Source organism: Triticum dicoccoides, chromosome 1B (assembly GCF_002162155.2).
Source record: "Triticum dicoccoides isolate Atlit2015 ecotype Zavitan chromosome 1B, WEW_v2.0, whole genome shotgun sequence".
In the NCBI taxonomy this organism is placed as follows: domain Eukaryota; kingdom Viridiplantae; phylum Streptophyta; class Magnoliopsida; order Poales; family Poaceae; genus Triticum; species Triticum dicoccoides.
The window spans coordinates 576534912-576541661 of NC_041381.1; positions in this window are offsets into that span (position 1 = coordinate 576534912).

Below are 6750 nucleotides of genomic sequence, written 5' to 3' on the forward strand. Positions count from 1 at the left end.
TACCTCGTGGGCGCCAAATCACCTTCTCCCCGGGAAGCTACCTTCTCCCGAGCCGCGAAACCTCAGCCCCACCTCCACGGCGCCCCCCACTGCACCAATTTCACAACCGCTCTCCTCCCTAATGCCGGAGACGTTGTCCAATTGCCGTCGTGCACTGGGCCATGTGCCTCTTACTCCGTGCTACTGGTGCTGCCTCAACGACGGCCGCGTGAACCATATCGGACTCGACTCACCCCCGCCGTTGTTCACGACGCCGGAGCGGCTCCAACTTCGGATCTGTCCAAAGTCCTGGCACTGCATCTGTGTAGCCATCGACTCACGACATCACTCTTTCCCTGCCGTAGGTTGCCACCACAACCGCGCTGGCCTCACCGACTCGACAACTGGACCTGCCTACTTCACCATGCCGCTAGATAGGTCGCACCCTCATCTCAAATCACTTTATGTAGGCATCAGTTGTCTGAATTTTTATTCTGGGCCAATCGATTCCCAATGGGAAGCAGCACCCCTCGAGGCGGCGGAGCTCCTAGGCTATCGGTTGGTTGGTGTCTAACGTAAGGGTGCGGGGCCGCAAGTTCGCCACGGAAGCAGCGCTTAGATGGCTATCTTTTAGAGTTGCATGGGTTGAAGGTACTGCCGCCACCGGATCTGTATGACGAGGAGTCTTTGTGTATTGGCCCGGGGGCGGCGCAACCACGACAGTGCGGTGGGGCGGGGAGCGGGGTTTTAGCTGGGGCACAGACGGCAGAGGCAGGATGCTCTGCCGTTGGTCGATGGCTCTTCGGGGAAGATTCTGAACAGTGTCAGCCGAGAGGCACAAGACGGCCATCAAGCCATCCGGCGTAGATCGGACAGTACCAAAATAAAATAAAATCGTGTGACCCCAATTTAGTCTTCAGTCAACAGACGTGTGACCACTCTCTTACCTTGCTGTTGATCTCTTAGTGTATTTCTTCAGATCAAAGAGATATGTCGTTCTTAACATTATGCGTTATCTGCATCTTCAGACACACCGTCTTCCGACTCACCGTAGCTGCTCCAACAAGGGAAGCATACACCAGAAAGGAGCTACAGTCCCCACTCAACAGTTCCCTGCATCGAATGCGTGTGCCCGACATGGACAACTACAACAACTGTAGGGCCATCGACAAGTCAGCACATGATCCTCACTCCTATGGATGGCAGCCAGATAGGTTGTACCCTCATCTTACTTGTGTGCAACATTTATGGCTTTGTTATTCATCTAAGAACGGAAAATAGATTATCACATTTCACTGTATATTCATGCTGATCTCTTACGGGTCTTGCTCAGGAGTTCACGTTGTTTCATAGTTCAGCTAAGATACTTGTTCTTTAGGTAACGTTGTTCCATAGTTATCATCCATCAGCCAATGTTATCCCACGGGCTGGTGATTATAGTATTATACCACTTCTAGTATTACCTATGTTGCTCTTTAATACTTTTGTGTGCCATCTAGTTAATCTCGAGTACAAACGATACATATTCTGTAGCTTTCATCTGTGTTTTCCCTTCAGTTTATGAGACATGTTGTTGCTAGTTAACCCCAGTCCTACTACTTATGTCGTCTCCTACAAGCACTCATTTACATAAATCTAACTACTAGTTGTCTTCCATGCATGTCAGATATAATTGCACACACTGATATATCCACAAGAACCTCACGGAGCAATGTAAAGGCCAATAAACTTGATGTCAATGATACCCAATATGATGGAACATGTAAAGGCGGTTCTTCAAAAGACTTGCAGAAAGATGATGAATCCTCTTCACCCCACAAGGTCCTTGCTCTAACTTGGCCTGTGATATGGGTACAACATGCATATAATGTCCTGGAGTGTATCTACTCTGTTGCAATGCCATGTGCTTAGCATGTTGATCATGCATGTAAATATGTCATGCCTTCCTGTTTTTCAGTACCTATTCCATTCATGATAACATGTTTTACAATTCAAGTACTGTCACTCTACTCTATCGCAATGCCATCTGCTTAATTTGGACATCATGCTTCTGAATATCTTATGCATTGTTATTCATCAGTATGTACTTCATCTGTCTGCCATACCATGTTTTTTTACATTGAAGTGTTGTTCTAAATAGTGCTCTGTTGCAATGTCATCTTATTTTCCCTATGATACACGTGTATGTTGCCTTAGTTATTTATTTATGTATTCCGCTAGCATATAGTTTTACATTCAACTAGTGTTTTTTTTGCTGTGTTGTCCTTTCGTATCCCTAGCTCTTACACCATACTCCCTCCGTCCAGATTACATGTTGCCGAAATGGATAAAAAAAGGATGTATCTAGAACTGAAATACGCCTAGACCCATCCATTTTTTCTGGATGAAGGGAATACATGTCAATATTTCATGCCTTTCTATTCTTCAGTACCTATTCCAACGCTCTATTGTCGCATGTTTTATAATTAAAGCACCATTCTTCTATAAAAGCCATGCAAGGGGAAGATGACTATGTTAGAATCTGAAGGGTTACAAATAAGGCCTTTGCAAAAGATCCAAACGCCAGGAGATAATAAACCAACTCCAGTTTCTATAGATACTGCTCCAGCACAGAGAAACCCAACTCCTACTGGTAATAAGCAGATTCCAGTGGCCAAAGAACTAGTCCACTCCAGTCCAGCAAAAATATGTCAACTCAATTCTAAGAAGCATGTGCGTATCCTTGCATCATGAAATTTTATAGCATGTTGATCATATTTTCTACATGTTTCTTACCCATCTCTCTTTTAGAAAATAAGCTTAACAGATAGAAGAATTTCTGCAATGGTATCGTTTATGCGGAAAGATTTTTGCAGGAATTCTCTGTGCTCCAATGTAGATGTAAGTACCTATTGTATATCACTATATTTTTACATCAGCATGTATTTTGTTAATCGGCGTGAATCCAACCTTTATCTGATCTAAATTTAGTTGTAGCAAAATGTATGATTAAAGGCCACAATGTTGATTTTTGTAAGGAAAACTGTCTGGTAGTTTTGCATCCTGAGCTGCATGAGTGTACTATCTCATATCAGTGGGTTTGAATACATTGGTTCTGCAGTGGGTTTTTTAGTGTTTTTTTACTGTGTTGTCCTATCGTATCCCTAGCTCTTACATCATACTCCCTCCATTGAGATTAAATGTCGCAGAAATGGATAAAACTGGATGTATCTAGAACTGAAATACGCCTTGACCCGCCCATTTATTTACGGATGGAGGGAATACATGTCAATATGTCATGCCTTTCTATTCTTCAGTACCTATTCCTTCTCTTCTGTAACATGTTTCATAACTGAGTCACTATTCTTCTATATAAGTCTTGCAAGGGGAAGACGGCTATGTTAGAATCTAAAGGGTTACAAACCAGGTCTTTGCAAAAGATCCAAACGCCAGGAGATAATAAACCAACTCCATTTTTCATAGATACTGCTCCAGCACAGAGAAACCCAACTCCCACTGATAATAAGCAGATTCCAGTGGCCAAAGAACTAATCCGCTCTAGTCCAGCAAAAGAATGTCAACTCCATTCTAAGAAGCGTGTGCGTATCCTTGCATCATGAAATTTTATAGCATTCTGATCATATTTTCTGCATGTTTCTTACCCATCTCTCTTTTAGAAAATAAGGTTAAACGATAGAAGAATTCCTCCATTGGGATCGTATTCGAGGAAAATATCTTGCGGCTATTCTCTGTGCTCCAATGCTGATGTAAGTACCTGTTGTATATCACTATATTTTTACATCAACATGTATTTTGTTAATCAGCATGAATCTAACCTTTATCTGATCTAAAATTAGTTGTAGCAAACTGTTAAAGGCGCCAATGTTGATTTTTGTAAGGAAAACTGCCTGGTAGTTTTGCATACTGAGCTGCATGAATGTACTATATCATATCACCCACATTACTGAATTGTAGTGCTTCTCTGGTTGCCCATTCATTCATTGTGTCAATGGTGCTTTCGTGCTACCTTACCTGGCTAATGATAGCTGTGCCATATTGTGTTAATTTGGTGTAGGCTAGTTGCCCAAACGTTCGTTGTGTCAATGTTGCTTTCCTATTATCTGACTTGGCCAATGATAGCAATGCTAGTGTGTTAATTTTGTGCAGGCTGCTGAAGATAAGAAGACAAACTCTGAAAACAACAAGGCAACCCCATTGTTTCTTCCTAGTAAATCTAGGCCAGGTAATATGGCAATAACTCATGATTAATCTGTTTGGCCCCCGTCCTAATTTATGTTATGATGTAGTGGTCGAGACACTCTCCACTATCAATAATACAAGCCTGCCAAAATCGCCGTCTTAATTTGTTCAGTATCCTCTGTCTCGAATGCAACGGAATAAATGTATGTTTGTGAACCAATTAATGGCTGAAGCAATGATGGAAATGGTGGATGAATCAGAGGTGCAGAGTCGTGTGACACAACAACTGATCAATGTTTTCAGAGACAGTGTAGCAAAGCAGAAAGAACTTGCCCACATGCTTATGGGCGTCATCTATGCTGAGGTTGTAGATTGTGACGTTGTAGATGGTTAGGTTATGCTCATTTATTTGCAGAGGCAACAATCTTTGATTGCCTAGTGGATGTAATTTCCTGTAATATATGCTGGATGTGCAACATTATTCCCTGTATGCCGTACCTTTCCTTGATCGGTTTTGGTCATGTGCGTAATTGCTCGTCGTAATGGGCTCAAATTATCTAATTTGGCCTAAAGACATGGACGAACTTTAGTGGGCCCATTAAATTAGTGGGCCGTTACTAGGCCGAAAGTTAATGGTCGGCCCTCTTACCTCTCGGGTCGTTAACAGGCCGACATCGAAGCGGGCAACAGGTGGCCCCAATTTATTTCTCGGACCGTTAACAGGTCGTTACTAAATTTGGGCTACATATGGCCCAACTATAGTGTAGGCCTTTAGCAGGCCAAAAGAGACAACGGGCTTGTACTGGACCATGAAGACCATGGGCCGCTAAGAGGCCGAAAGTCAGGTCGTAATGTAAATGGCTCAACTGTGTTGTGGGCCTTTAGCAGGCCGAAAGAGAAACCGGGCTGATATTGGACCATGAAGGGCATGGGCCGTTAAAAGGCCAAAGCTAAGGTCCGACTGCAAATGGCCCAACTCATTTATGGTCCGTTAACAGGCCGAAAGGCACACAAGGCCGGGAATTGGACCAACACTTAAATGGGTCGCTAAAAGGCCAAAACTCAGGTCCGACTACAAATGGCCCAACTGATTTATGGGCCGTCAATAGGCTGAAAGTGACACCGGGCCAGAAATTGGCCCAACACTTAAATGGGCCGCTAAAAGACTGAAACTCAGGTCTGACAACAAATGGCCGATCAGATTTATGGGCCGTCAACAGGCTGAAAGACACACCCCGCTGGAAATTAGCCCAACATTTAAATGGGTCGCTAAAAGGCCGAAAGATGTACATCCTGAAAATTGACCCATCCATTAAATGGGCCTTTAACAGGCCGAAATCTCATCGGGCTGATATTGAGCCCAAATATATAGCGGGCTGTTAACGGGCTCGAATTGACGATGGGCTGCAATGGTGTCAAATCTTTAACGGGCCGTTGAGGGGCCAAATTGGCACATCTTGTATGGGCTGTGGGCTTAAATGGACCTGACACAAGTAGGCCTTATATGGGATGGCCTGCTATTTTTTACTGGGTCGGCCCTTTCACAGGAATGGGCCTCTGTTGGGCCATGCCACATGTCGACGTATCATAGGCGCCTTCCGTCCAATGAGTGGATGACATCTGTCCCAACGATGAGCCGACACGTGTTTCCTCCAGCCAATGATGATTTTACACGTGGAAAATCCCCATTGGTCGGGGCTGTTAACGGGCTATCGGATTCAAAACCCGACCCGATAGCTTAACGGCCTTCCGTTACGGTGGATGCCACGTGTCGGTCACCCTTGATGAAAGCACTTCTGTGACGCGCGATTTGTCGTCATGGAAGTGGACACTTCCGTGATGATAATTTTGGTAATGTCATGGAACACTTCTACGACAGCACAGGTATAACTATCTTGATTCTGTCATAAATTTGTCATGGATGTACATGCATGACAAAAAAAGCGACCTACTGTGACAAACACGTATCATCACAGAAGTGTATTTTTTGTAGTGCTCCGTGGTGGATTCCCCCTCCGGCAGAACATCGGCGATGGCTCGAAGATGGGATCTCGCGGATACAGAAGGTTATGGTGGCGGAAATATTTCTTCGGTGGCTCTGTTGATGGTTTCGGGGTACGTAGGTATATATAGGAGGAAGAAGTACGTCGGTGGGTGCGCGAGGGGCCCACGAGACAGGGGGGCGCACCCTATAGGGGGGCGCGCCCTCAACCCTCATGGCCTCCTCGAGAGCTTCTTGACTTGAACTCCAAGTCGTCTGGATCACGTTTGTTCCAAAAATCACGCTCCCGAAGGTTTCATTCCTTTTGGACTCCGTTTGATATTACTTTTCTTCGAAATACTGAAATAGGCAAAAAAATAGCAATACGGGTTGGGCCTCCGGTTAGTAGGTTAGTCCCAAAAATGATATTAAAGTGTAAAGTAAAGCCCATAAACAACCAAAACAGGTAATATAATAGCATGGAACAATCAAAAATTATAGATACGTTGGAGACGTATCAGTGTGCAGCACCCCTGTAATTGGATGTGTCATGGCATGCTGTCGAGGGTTGTTGTGTTCAGGGTTGATTACGAGCTGGTATTCGATCAATA